The following is a 14,086-nucleotide window of genomic DNA, read 5'->3' as shown; positions in this document are numbered from 1 at the left end:
TGCTCTGACAAGACTTTTAGACAGTTCTGGAAAGATGCATTCAGATTCAAGAACTCTTGCGCATAACTCTTTTCCTGACCCCTCTGCCGCTGCCGCCCAGTACCCGCAGGTGTACTAGAGGTGGCAGGGGCAGAAGGGTGGGGTAAAGGGAAAGCGATCTCCTCACCAGCAGCTTCATGTAATGTAGGCGGCCACGATGCTCCTGTGCTGGTGGATGGGACAGATGGGTCGAATGTGTGGGAAGGCTGGGAAGGTGCAGATGTACCGGGGCGGTCGAAGTGTCCCTCTGTGCCGGTCTCCTCAGGGATCGCCTCAGAAGGGTCCAATCGTGCAGGCTCCCGAGTGCTGCTCACCGTGCTGTGGAATAAAGAGAAAAAAAAAAAATTAAAATACTGACATGGTATGGCCCTGGCTGAAAAAAAAAAGTTACATCTAACATTTTTTTCACATGTGGTGTGTAATATTTACCTTCTGGTGAGCATTGTTTCCCGGAGGAACGACAGGGCTTGTGCGTACTTGTACTTGCTCCTGCGTCCTCCAGATCCACTCGGGGCCCGCATCTCTTTATTGAACTCCTTCTTGAAACGATCCCTCACAGACCGCCACCGATTCACAATTCTGTTCCCTGAAACGAGAAAGGAGTGGTTAGTATACAACATCAGTGTTTCCCAAACTCCAGTCCTCATGGTCCCCAGGGGTCATGTTTTCAGGATTTCAATAGTAAATAGAAATCCTGAACACATGATCCGTGGGGACCACGAGGACTGGAGTTCGGGAAACACTGGTTTACATCAAGCAACCGGTACTGTATATACTTACGCTCTTTAATCTGGGCCCGAACATCGAGGTCCTCCCAGCGGCCCACAAGGAGCGAACAGATTTCCTCCCAGAGTCGTCGGGTAACGATCAGGTCAGCGTGGCGGCGGTCAGCCATATTCCAGAGCGGCTCCCTTTCTCTGACGAGATCGATGAGGCGGTCCACATCAATCCCTCCATCCTCACCGTCAGAGTCGGGAGCACGCTGTGAAGGCTGTTAAAGAAAAAGACAAAAATAACATAATTAGCCTCCACAAAAGAAATGAAATAAAAAGTGCAAAAAAACAAAGCAAAAATATTTATACTTACACGCTGGTGACCGCCGCGTTGCTGTCGCCGACGACCCTGGGAGGCACTGCGAGGACCTCTTGGCCGAGCACCAGATTGGGAAGACTAGAGAAGAAAACAAAAAATGTTATGTCTTTGGATGTAGGCATTTGTTTGCTGTGTGTGGTCTGCAGAACATTGTTTTCTATGTGTTGTGTGTAGTGTGATGTTGTGTTTCTGCGTTTGATGCAAAAAACTTACCAATTGTGAGCCCACTCCAAGCGTCTGTCCACCCCTTCCTTCTTCTTCTGGGAGTTCCTCTTCATCTTGTGATTCCTGTTTTGAAATAAAAGGCAATGAATAGACATATATTACAGAGATGATGGATTTTGGAAATAAAAACTTACCGTCAAACGCTGACGATGCGAGGGAGGGCTCCCAGAAGAAGATGTGCTGTCCTGTTGATGGCCAGACTCCATGGCTGTGGGTATTGCTGCTGCTGTTGCTGCTGCATCTCTTTGGCGGCTGTTGAATAAAGAGAAACAAAGGGCCAATGAATATCTTGATATTCCATGGCCCTAGTTTGGAGGAATGGGGGATTTGATAATTACCATCTCTCATCTGCTGCTGGACTCCCCTCCTCAGCATGTTCCATTTGCTGCTCCATTTGTGGTGGTGCTGATGGTGCTGCTGCTGCTGCAGATGTCTGCTGCCTTCTCCTGCTCCTGGTTCTTGGCTTGGGTGGCATGTTGGGTGTGGCTGTGGGTCCCACTGTCTTGCTTTTATATATCTCCTGTGGGCAGAGCTACTGAGCATGCTCAGACCAAAAAACCGGATCCAGTCGCCGGATCCGGCGCATTGCGGCGCTCATAGGCTTTCATTGTGTGAAAAAGCCGGACGCGCCGGAGACAAAAAACGTTACAGTAGACGTTTTTTCCAGACGCCGGATCGCGACACATTGCCAGATCCGGCGAAAACCGGATGAAACGCATGGCCATCCGGCGCGATCCGGCGCAAATGCAAGTCAATGGGGGGGAAACCGGATCCGGCATTACATTTCGCCGGATCCGGTTTCTGTCAAAAGTGCCGGATCGCGCCTGACGCCGAAAACCTGATGTGTGAAAGAGGCCTAAGGGGACCAACACTATCATTTTTTAGCTTCTTACTATTTATGTAGTTAAAGAATATTTTGGGATTATTTTTACTTTCTCTGGCAATGAGTCTCTCTGTCTCAATCTTTGCTGTCTTGATTTGCTTTTTACAGAATTTATTTAATCTTCTGTATTTATTTAATGCCTCATCACTACCTACTTGCTGCAATTCTCTAAATGCTTTATTTTTATCTCTTATTGCGCCCCTTACAGCTCTATTTAGCCATAGTGGTTTCCTCCTATTTCTCGCATATTTATTCCCATACGGTATATATTGTGCACAGGTCCTATTCAGGAGGATAATAAACGTCTCCCATTTTCTTTGTGTATTTTTATGTCTCAGGATATCGTCCCAGTTAATTGCACCAAGATCATCTCTCATCCGTTGGAAATTTGCCTTCCTGAAGTTTAGTGTCCTTGTAACCCCTCTACTACACATCTTATTAAAGGATACATGAAAACTTATTAATTTGTGATCACTATTACCCAAGTGACCCTCAACCCTTACATTTGTTATGCGGTCTGGCCTGTTGGTTAATATTAGGTCTAGCAGTGCCCCCCCTCTTGTTGGGTCCTGAACCAGTTGTGAAAGGTAATGGTCTCTCATAGTAGTCAAAAACCTATTACCTTTGCTGGAACTGCAGGTTTCGGTTCCCCAATGTATTTCAGGGTAGTTGAAGTCCCCCATAATAATGACTTCTCCTTGAGTCTCCTTGGGAGAGATTCCTACCTTCCGTTTCCTCGATGCAGAGCAGACAGGACCATTGTTGCTGTTTTGCTGTTCATGTGTCCGGAGAGATGATACACACCAGATATTGTGAAGTCCAGACTTGTTTATTGGAAATCTGGACATACAGCGTATGATTGGTAATGCAGTACTTCTCCAGAAATGCAGGTGTAACAACCCAGGTGGTACAGCGATGTGTGTGCAGCAAGTTGGTAGCAAGATGATTCAGCAAATTGTGGTCAAAATACTGATGCCTTCCACAGCGTGGTAAGCGTGTCTCTCCCAGGAGAAAAAGAAACTAATAATGGCCACCAGCAGGAAGAGAAGCAGTGACCCTGACCTGGAAGTGGAAGGCATGTACTAGAATTAATCAGCTGCAGGCTGCTATACAGAAAAAGGACAGCAGGTGGCAGCAGACCAAATGCGAAACTGAACACAAAGAAAGGTAACATAACACAATCTATATAAGCATATAGTCATAACTTTAGATGGAACAGCACATTCAAAATAATAGTGTGTGTATATATACAGTATATATGTGTGTGTGTCACTGACATGTGTATATATACAGTAGTGTTCAAAATAATAGCCGTGTGTTCAGAAACCTGAGCCCGGGATACGTACCATCCACCTGTGTGTATATATACAGTATATATGTGTGTGTCACTGACATGTATATACAGTATATACTGTATATATATATACAGTGGTGTTCAAATTAATAGTCGTGTGTTCACAAACTTGAGTAATTCACAGATTCTTTCTCCTAGCTGTTATTTCCAGCATTGGGAACATCGCTCGCTGTTATGTAGCTAATAACAAATAATGACCATTGTCTGTTCTAATAATCAGCAGTGTCTGCATTTGTCTCTACTAGTTTTCTGTGGATTTATCGTTCCTGTGAATCACTGACCTGATATTTAGTCATTACCCGCAGTTTTTTAGTACGGCTTCACATCTGTGTTGCATCGAGTCACCATCTTCTGGCCCCGCTCACCTGTTATTCCAGCCCAGGATGCTCTGACTACATCCCACAATTTTTTGGCATTTGTTGGTTTTGCCTCAGATATGACATTTTTTATGTTGCCCCACAAGTGCTCTATCAGATTAAGGTCCGGGGATTGGGCCGGCCGCTCCATAACCTCAATTGTGTTGGACTAGAACCAAAGATTTTACTCGTTTACTGGTGTGTTTGGGGTCGCTGTCTTGGTGAAACCCCAATTTCAAGGGCATTTCCTCTTCAGCATAAGGCAACATGACCTCTTCAAGTATTGTAATATCTGCAGACTGGTCCATGATCCCTGGTATGCTGTAAATAGGTCGGCACCATATCATGATGCTTCCACCATGCTTCACTGTCTGCAGAGTGTACAGTGGCTGAATGCAGAGTTTGGGGGTCGTCTGATGACTGTCTGCCACCCCTGGACCCAAAAAGAACAATTTTACTTTCCTCAGTCGACAAAAATGTTTCTCCATTTCTCTTTAGGTCAGTTGTGTTCTTTGGCACATTGTACCCACTTCAGTACATGTCGTTTTTTAGCAGTGGGACTTTGCGGGGACTTCTTGGTAAGAGATTAGTGTCACACAGGCGTCTTCTCACTGTCACAGTCCTCACAGGTAACGTGAGACTGTCTGTGATCATCCTGGAGCCAATCATCGGCTGGGCCTTTGCCATTGTGGCTATTCTTCCATCCATTAGAATGGTCGTCTTCCGCTTTCTCCCGCATCTCTCTGGATCGGCTTTCCATTATAAAGCATTGGAGATCATTTTAGCTAATCAGCCGATCATTGTCTCCTCTTCTTTATAAGTTTTACACTCTCCAATCAACTTATTAATCAGAGTCCGCTGTTCTTCTGAACAATGTCTGGAGCGCCCCATATTTCTCAGCCTTTCCAGGAGAAATGCATGTACACCATGTCCTGGCTTCACCCTTAGATAAGGGCCACCGGATTCCCACCTGAGTCTTCACAGAATGATTGACCTCACTGATTGATCCCGACACTGATATTACTGTGAACACAATTAATTATTCTAATCCACAGCCTCAGAGACCTGCAGATCACGAATGCAGATTCTGGCGGTTTTCTTAAAATCTATGAAACCGACTGGTAAATTGTGTGATGATATAATTTATACCAAAACAGGGAATAATCCGGTCAGTCATATTGGACGGCTGGTATTCTGAACACCAATGTATATGTGATATATGAAAAATATCTGTGACACCACTAATCGTCTCCGTCCTGGAAACTATAGTGTCCTCCCAGCAGCCCAGGAGCAGGTCTGCATACAGAGGAGCAGGTCTGCATACGGAGGAGCAGGTCTGCATACGGAGGAGCAGGATTATGTGGCGCCCCTGAGGCTCAGTCGCAGAGGTACTGCACCTTCTCCTAAGGTGTGGTACCCCACCATCCAGGTAAGTTGGGGGCTCCTGACCACGCTCCAACACTCGCACCCCACACAATAGAGTAGTTCAGCACAACCACATTGCGGCTCCTTGCTTAGAGAGTAGCGGAGCACCTTTGGTGGTTCCCTGCTTGGAACACTAGACGTGCTGGGAGGTGGGTGGAGTTCAGAATATATGTATGAGCGGGATAGTTTAGGATGAGAGGTCAGTCTGACAGGAGGTCAGTGAGGAAGGAAGCCACTTGGGAGGACTGGGGATCCCTGGAGGAAGGGATGGAGGAAAGAGTGCTGCAGCTGCCTCAGTGACCTGAGCCAGCTGGCACGGAAAAGGAAAGGAAATTAAGGAGAAGGACATTGACCTGAAGCTTGAGATTCCATAGAAGGGAAAAGACAAGTACGGAACGTAGGAGTAAAAGGGAACACAGAGGACGTGGGTTGGAGGAAGAACCCTGCCTAGAAGTTCTAAGCGCAAGGCCGGGGCCCGGTCCCCGAGGTTGTATGAACGCTAATGGTTCTGCAGCAGACACCGGTGGAGTAGTGGGCTCTAAATGCACTACTCCCATCTGACTTGAGGGCACAACAGCAACACGGATAGAGAGCCGGGTCTTAGGAGTAGAGATTCCCCGAAGCAGGCTACAGCTGTCTGCCGTACAAGTAGAGTTCTTGGGAACATCTGTCAGGAGGAGCTCCAGTGTAACTCAGTACTAGGAGATCTTCACACTTAAAGGCGCTATAGAGGAGACGTTCAGAATAGGCACATAAGTTGGCGGAGTGTGGAAGGGAGGTTTCCATCTTGCCTGGAGGTTGGCTGAGTCCCTGACCCGGAGGACACGGCACGGAAGCGGGCACTATAGACTGTGAGTAAAGCTTTGGAACTACATGCCCTGGTGTCCTCCATTTCTTCCTGCGCCCGTCCGCCTGGCACTGCTACATCCCCTGCGCCGGACACTACACCATCTAAGGGTCTCCACATCTACACTGCCCTGGGACAACAGCCCTGCCTGTGGAGGGCTATACCATCATTGCTGCACCACACCATCTGTCCCGGAGGATCTGTCTGCAGCGTCGGCTTAACACCTCCCTTGCCGAACACCACAGGTGGCGTCATAAACTATTCATTTAACTACATTCCACCATTCACAACATCTTCCTATTACTTGGGCGCTCAGGGCCACGGTCCGGGTCACTGCGGGACACATCCCACTGATACCGGCCCGGTACTGTGTACCCCACAGCCCTGGGAGGGCGACCCAAATGCATACGGAGGAGCAGGTCTGCATACGGAGGAGCAGGATTGCATATGGAGGAGCAGGATTGCACACAAAGGAGTTGGTCTGCATATGGAGGAGTGCGTGTACACCCCGTTGCTGTGACCCTGAGTCGTGGTAGAACTTCTTGGCATACAATGCCTCGTGCCATGAGAAAGTCCTTTTCCGCTGCCAATCCTGCCCGTGGGGACACTCCATGTAACGCTCCTACGTGCGCTGAGATCAGATTTGTGTCTTCATCATCCACTACATATTCAAGGCAGTGAAGGAAGGCAGATAAAGGATGTAACGTACAGTGGAGTTTAGGCCTAACATAATCAGGAGCCAACTGTAGAGAACAGACCCTTGTATATTAGGTAATGGGTAGAAGGTGGGCACCGCTGGAAATCCAAATCTTCTGACAGCATTTTTATCAAACCCATAACAGTAATGCTTGTGGGATCCCTGGAGATCATAAAATCCTAGAATGTTAAGGGGACTTCACACATAGCAAGATCATTGGCGAGATCGCTGAAACGTCACCGATTTTGTGATGCAACAGTGACCTTGCCAGCGATCTCGCTATGTGTCACACATAGCGGTGACCGGCCCCCGCTGCGATCTCGCTGATCATGCTGGAATGTTCCAGGCCATTTTTTGATCATTGGTGTCTGTCATGATTTGTAGTTTTGCCCTGTCCTGTATTTTGTATAATATGTCATTTAACTTTTCTCTGGTTGTATTTGCTGTAAATTAACCATGTCTCCTTCCCTGATGATGTACCTGGACCATACTCTAATTTAGGCTTGTGTCAACAACTAGTGGAACTTTGGCTATTGTTTCCCTAAGCAGAAGATAACCTACAATACACATCCTGTAGACTCAATGGAGCCCTTACATTGCTAGAATCTTCTGATGGACCAAACCATTGAATAGTAGGTGTGACCCCTACCCCCCTTCAGATGGGCTGATCCCAAGAGCCCTGACAATACATTCTTGTTTTAAGTTCAGTTGTGATTTGAGTGCGGACGTGGAAGAAGTCACGAACTGAGTTGAGGCCAGCTCGTGACGTCCGTGGGATTGTGTGGAATCCTGTGGACTATTGCAAGGATTATTGTCATCGTATCTGGCACAAGGACTATCGTGAGGTGCCCGGATTTGTTTCCATTGTGTGGACTTATTGTGGACTTCTCATGGACTCCAAGGACATTATGGAATTTTGACGCTGTATACTCCCTGCCTTAATAAATCTCGTTGGATCGTCCCTCGGCCTGTTGTTCCTTCTTGCTCTGTCGTATACCCCGTCACAAACTGGTGGCAGTAGTGGGAGCAGAGCAGAAGGAATGGAGGACAACGGCCCATCAACATCTGGAACCAGCACCGCAGAGTACAAGAACTGGACTGCGGTGAACCTACAAACAAAGGCCTGTGAACTGGGAGTCAGCTACAAGGGACTCTCCAAGGAGCAGCTGATTGAGGCTTTGGAAAGAGTTCGCCTGCAAGATGACGCTGAGGAAGGATTCCCACAGCAAACGGAGGAAAGACTGCAGCCGGAGGTAAATACCCAAAAAAGTCAGTGGGTTGTGTGGTACGAGGAGGAGTTGGCATTGCTCGGAGAAGAGGCTACCATAGAAGATAAGAGGGAGGCCATTCATAGAGCTCAAGAGAGGGCATTGCTGGAGAGGCAGCTCGCTGTGGAAGCAGCTAGAAGCTCCAGACAGACTGTAACTCCAGCACCCACCATGAGGGAACTCCCCAGAGTGTCCCGCAAAGACTTCAAGCCGTTTAATGAGGCTTCAGGTGACATTGAGGGCTTCTTCCAGGACTTTGAGCATCAGTGTCGATTAATGGAAGTTCCGGAAAGGGAGCGAGTCCGTCCGACGTCTGGTGGGGCTCTTAGAGGGTGGAGCGGCCGCAGCCTATAGAGCTATGGACCCTCGGTGGAACTGTGAGTATGCGGAGATTAAACAGACTATTCTAGAACATTATGCTGTGACCCCAGACACTTACAGGACCCAGTTACGTACTTTAGCCTGTGATGAGGAAGTGTCCTTCAAGATGTATGCCCACAGACTCAAACAAATATGTCATCACTGGCTGGAGGGAGAGGAGACTTTAACTTGGGACACCTTCCTCCAAGTCATCCTAAAAGAGCAGTTTTACTTCAAGTGCCCCGCTGAGATCCGGGAATGGGTGCGTGAAAGGAGACCAGCCACTGTGGAGAAAGCTGCAGCTCTAGCTGATGAGGCTCTCACCATCAAGCCTCAGTGGAAAAAACTACTACTCAGTGAGAAAAAAACTACAAGCCCCCCACCATCCCACTAGACCATCAGCTCATGGTGACCTTCGTGTGACTGTGCCTTGCATTACTCCTGCTCCACCTTCGGGACTACGACGTGGAGGAAGAATCCCAGAGCGCAGATGTTATAGATGTGGGCAGCCTGGGCATCTGCAATTCCAATGTCCAGGTGTTCGGAGGCAGGACAGCTACAGACCGCCTTTGCCTGTTCGTTATCTACAGACACCCTCACCAGGAGAAGAGCTGGATTCAGTCCCTGCAGACATTCTTCGAGGAAATGATGTGGGAAATCTTCATTGCCACTTTGTCGGTGCGGTAACCAGAAGTCAAGCCAAGAGAGCAGCAAATGTGGACGTGTACAACCCATCCATGGAAATGAGGCCACCAGAACTGCCGTCACAGCCGGTGAGTGATTCTTTTTGTGGGGACAATGTGAGTGTCACTTGGGATAAAGTTCAGTTTAGACAAGAGGTAGACACTGACCCCACCCTAGCTAGTTTTAGAGCTCGAGCTGAGATAGGGCAGTTGGGGGAGAATGGGGAAAGAATTATCAGAGAAAATGGACTTCTGTATCAGGTTACCAATGCTGACTCCCTAGATAAGCCCTGGACTTAAAGCAAACAGCTGATTGTTCCTCAGAAATACAGAATTCCCCTATTACATCTTGCTCATGACATTCCTACTGCTGGCCATCAAGGCAAAACCCGCACTGAGAGACGATTGACTCAATCTTTCTATTGGCCTGGGATTTCCCAAGCCTTAGCGCATTTCTGCCGAACTTGCGACATATGTCAGCGTAGAGGGCTACCCGGAGATCACCCAAAGGCACCCCTGCAACCGCTCCCTATAATAGAAGAACCCTTTCAAAGAGTAGCTGTTGATATCATTGGACCTCTGGCTAAACCAAGTAAATCTGGAAAGCAGTACATTCTCCCTGTTGTGGACTATGCCACCCGATATCCAGAAGCTGTGGCCATGTCAAGTATTTCTGCAGCCAAGGTGGCCAAGGCCCTGGTTACCATTTTCACCAGAGTAGGATTCCCCAGTGAGATCTTGTCAGACCAAGGCTCCCAGTTCATGTCAGAGCTGGTCCTGTGTCTGTGGTGCACCTGTGGAGTACGAGCGATCCGAACGACCCCGTATCATCCCCAAACAAATGGACTTTGTGAACGATTCAATGGCACTCTGAAGAATATGCTGAGGACCTTCACTGACAGAGATTCAAACTGGGAGAAGTACCTACCCATCTCTTGTTTGCCTATCGGGAAGTTCCCCAGGAGTCCACTGGGTTCTCCCCCTTTCAACTACTCTATGGAAGAAAGGTCCGAGGACCCTTAACCCCGCTAAAAGAATATTGGGAGGGACAAGTTGAAGATACAGGAGCCCCTGTTGTCCCTTATGTCCTAAAGCTGCGAGAAACCCTGGCTCAACTCGCTAGTTTAGCCCAGAGTCATGTGCGTATGGCTCAAACCAGACAGAAGACATGGTATGACCGTAAAGCACACTATCGGGAGTTTGTAGAAGGACAACAGGTCTTAATGATTGTTCCCCATCGGTAGAATAAACTGCAGACAACATGGGAGGGTCCCTTCCGGGTTCTCAGAAAACTAAATGATACCAATTATCTTCTTGCTTTAGATGATCAGGGGCTAAGACAAAAGACTGTCCATGTGAATATGATTAAGGAGTACCATGACCGGAACCTTCCAATGATAGCAAGCTGTCGGCTAGCTTCAGAAGACGGTCAAGAGTAAGAGGACTCCCTACCTGATCTCGTGGAAGCAGCGAGAGCCCCATCCACTGTGGAACAGGTTCCTCTGGGAGATCACCTGGATTCCTTGCAGAAAAAACAGATGCTGGGAGTGCTTCAACAGAGACGGGCTGCTTTCTCATCCCAACCAGGTCGAACCACCGTCACCCAACATCATGTGGACACTCAGGGTATCCGTCCCATACAACAGGCTACTTACCGGGTACCTGAATCTGTTCGAAACACCATGCAGCACAAACTGGAGATGTTACAGCTTGGGGTAATCCAGGCCTCGCATAGCCCTTGGGCCTCTCCTGTGGTGTTAGTACCCAAGAAGGATGGGAGTACTCGATTTTGTGTGCACTATCGACGACTAAACGACCATACCGTCAGCGATCCTTACCCAATGCCCCATATTGACGAACTTCTAGACCGACTGGCTGGGTCCCGATATGTCACTACCTTGGATCTCAGTAAGGGATGCTGGCAAATCCCTCTCACGGAGGAAGGGAGAGAATGGTCCGCTTTTATAACCCCCTTCGGTCTGTATGAATTTCTAAGCATGCCTTTTGGAATGAAGAATGCCCCGGCAACCTTCCAGAGAATGGTGGACCAGATCCTCCGGGGATGTGGTGACTTTGCTTGTGCCTACTTGGATGATATCGCCATCTTCAGCCAGACGTTGGAGGAACATCTGAATCAAGTAGCCATTAATCTTGACCTGATTCTGGCAGCCGGCCTAACCATTCGACCCGATAAATGCCAATTGGGGATAGGTGAAGTCCAGTACCTAGGGCATAGAGTAGGAGGAGGGAAGCTCCGTCCTGAACCTGCCAAAATCCAGGCTATTAGAGACTGGCCTGTACCCCAAACTAAGAAACAAGTTATGGCTTTTTTGGGCACTGCCAGTTATTACCGAAAATTTGTTTCGCATTTCAGCACTGTGGCCAAGCCTCTTACGGACCTGACCAAGAAAACGATGCCCCAGCTGGTGATCTGGACTCCAGCCTGTGATGAGGCTTTTAACCAGCTGAAGGACGCCCTGGTCTGCGACCCTGTTCTGGCTGCTCCAGATTACAAAAGGAGATTCATTGTGCAGACGGATGCCTCTGCTTATGGACTGGGAGCTGTCCTCAGCCAGGTGAATGCAGCTGGGTACTAACACCCCATCACCTACCTTAGCAGGAAACTGCTGGACCGAGAAGTGGCCTATGCAACTGTTGAAATGAAAAAGAATGGCTGTAGTGTGGGCCCCTAGGAAACTAAGGCCGTATCTGTATGGACAAGAATTCATTGTCATTACTGATCACAATCCCCTCACCTGACTGAACCGAGTCTCTGGGGACAATGGACGCTTACTGCGATGGAGTCTGGCTCTGCAGCCCTATAACTTTACCATACAGTATAGAAGAGGCAGCCAACACCAAAATGCAGATGAACTGTCCAGGCAGGTGGAGCCCTGAGTCTGGTCAGCCATGCCTGTGTGTACTTAACCAGTGACCTGTAGAGGTCCCTAGTACGTACACAAATTGGGAGGGGAAGGGATTGTCATGATTTGTAGTTTTGCCTTGTCCTGTATTTTGTATAATATGTCATTTAACTGTTCTCTGGTTGTATTTGCTGTAAATGAACCATGTCTCCTTCCCCCAATACTTTGCAATGTCTTGTGATGAACCTGGACCATAATCTAATTTAGGCTTGCGTCAACAACTAGTGGAACTTTGGCTATTGTTTCCCTAAGCAGAAGATAACCTACAATACACATCCTGTAGACTCAGTGGAGCCCTTGCATTGCTTGACTCTTCTGATGGACCAAACCATTGAATAGTAGGTGTGACCCCTACCCCCCTTCAGATGGGCTAATCCCAAGAGCCCTGACAATACATTCTTGTTTTAAGTTCAGTTGTGATTTGAGTGCGGATGTGAAGGAGTCACGAACTGAGTTGAGGCCAGCTCGTGACGTCCGTGGGATTGTGTGGAATCCTGTGGACTATTGCAAGGATTATTGTCACCGTATCTGGCACAAGGATTATCGTGAGGCGCCCGGATTTGTTTCCATTGTGTGGACTTATTGTGGACTTCTCATGGACTCCAAGGACATTATTGAATTTTGACGTTGTATGCTCCCTGCCTTAATAAATCTCGTTGGATCGTCCCTCGGCCTGTTGTCCCTTCTCGCTCTGTCATATACCCCATCACAGTGTCCTGCTGGCCAGCATGCATCGCTGTGTTTGACGCCAAAACAACAACAAGCGACCTTGTTGGCAACGCAGAACTCATGGACGCAGGCGTGAGTCGTCAGAATCGCTGCTGTGTGACAAGGTCCCAACCAACGACTGCCGAGGTCATTATATGGATGGTTGCTGCGTCGTTGAGTAGATCTGCCTGTTTGACAGCTTACTAGCGACCATGTAGCACCACACCAGCGATCCTCACCAGGTCGTATTGTTGTCGGGATCGCTGGAGCATCGCTATGTGTAACGGGATCCTTAGAGCTGGAAGGTCTCCGGGGGGTCATCCTGTCCAACCCCCTGCGGTCCCACCTGTAGGATCCGATAACACATCAGATTGTAGGTTTCGTCCCTCATTTTTCTGATGGTTTAAGCACAATGTCCGCTCTAGAAGCCGAGTCCCAGAGGATTTCTGTTCACAACAAGTCAAATTGGTTGTAAAATTGGGAATTTTTGTTCTTATTTATGTTGAACTATAAATGTTGAACTGGTGTCACCTCCTCCCCCCTCAGACAGGCGCAGTGGTCTGGAACGCCCCACATTGGAGGAGCGACACGGATTCTCTGTACAGCTGCAGCTATTGCTAATCAATCCTGTGCAAAGTGCCATGATTCATAAATTTACTCACTTACATAGCACCAACATATTCTGCAGCATTGCACAGTCATCATTATCGCTGTCCCCATTAGGGCTCACAATTTACACTCACTGTCACTTTTGAGGAAGTACGTACACACAAACACGGGGAGAACATACAAACACGTCGCAGATGTTGTCCTTGGTGGGAATTGAACCCAGGACCTCATCACTGCTGTATACAGATAACATGCACACATGTATACACACAGATATGTATACACAGAGCACATACACATGTGTACACAGAGCACATACACACACGTATGTCCATACATGTATACACAAAGCGCATACACAAACCTGTATACACAAAACATACACACGTATATACACAGATACATATGTATACACAGAGCACATACATACATGTATACACACAGTTCATAAGCATATGTATATATAGAGCACATACACACATATGTACACAGAGCACATACATACATACATGTATATATAGAGCACATGCACATACCTGTACACACATAACATACACATGTATATGTAGTGTCGGTGGTGGGGTGCCGAGCTGGGGGGGGGTGGTCCTACTTTTAT

At 47.9% G+C, this 14,086-nt stretch overlaps 1 protein-coding gene across 1 annotated transcript in view; it reads left to right on the top strand.

Annotated features, from left to right (window-relative positions):
* The window catches only part of LOC141054013 (uncharacterized), a 172,548-nt gene extending 168,977 nt beyond the window's left edge, over positions 1 to 3,571 (top strand). Inside the window, exon 3 of the mRNA XM_073551155.1 lies at positions 2,578 to 3,571. The gene's annotated coding sequence lies outside the window, so the exon portion shown is untranslated. The remainder of the gene's footprint in view (positions 1 to 2,577) is intronic.
* The last annotated feature ends 10,515 nt before the right edge of the window (positions 3,572 to 14,086 follow it).

The sequence above is a fragment of the Dendrobates tinctorius genome, unplaced genomic scaffold (assembly GCF_039654945.1).
Source record: "Dendrobates tinctorius isolate UK_male_01 unplaced genomic scaffold, ASM3965494v1 ptg000173l, whole genome shotgun sequence".
Lineage (NCBI taxonomy): Eukaryota > Metazoa > Chordata > Amphibia > Anura > Dendrobatidae > Dendrobates > Dendrobates tinctorius.
The sequence above is the reverse complement of the archived record's forward strand: the minus strand, read 5'-3'. Positions and strand labels throughout refer to the sequence as shown.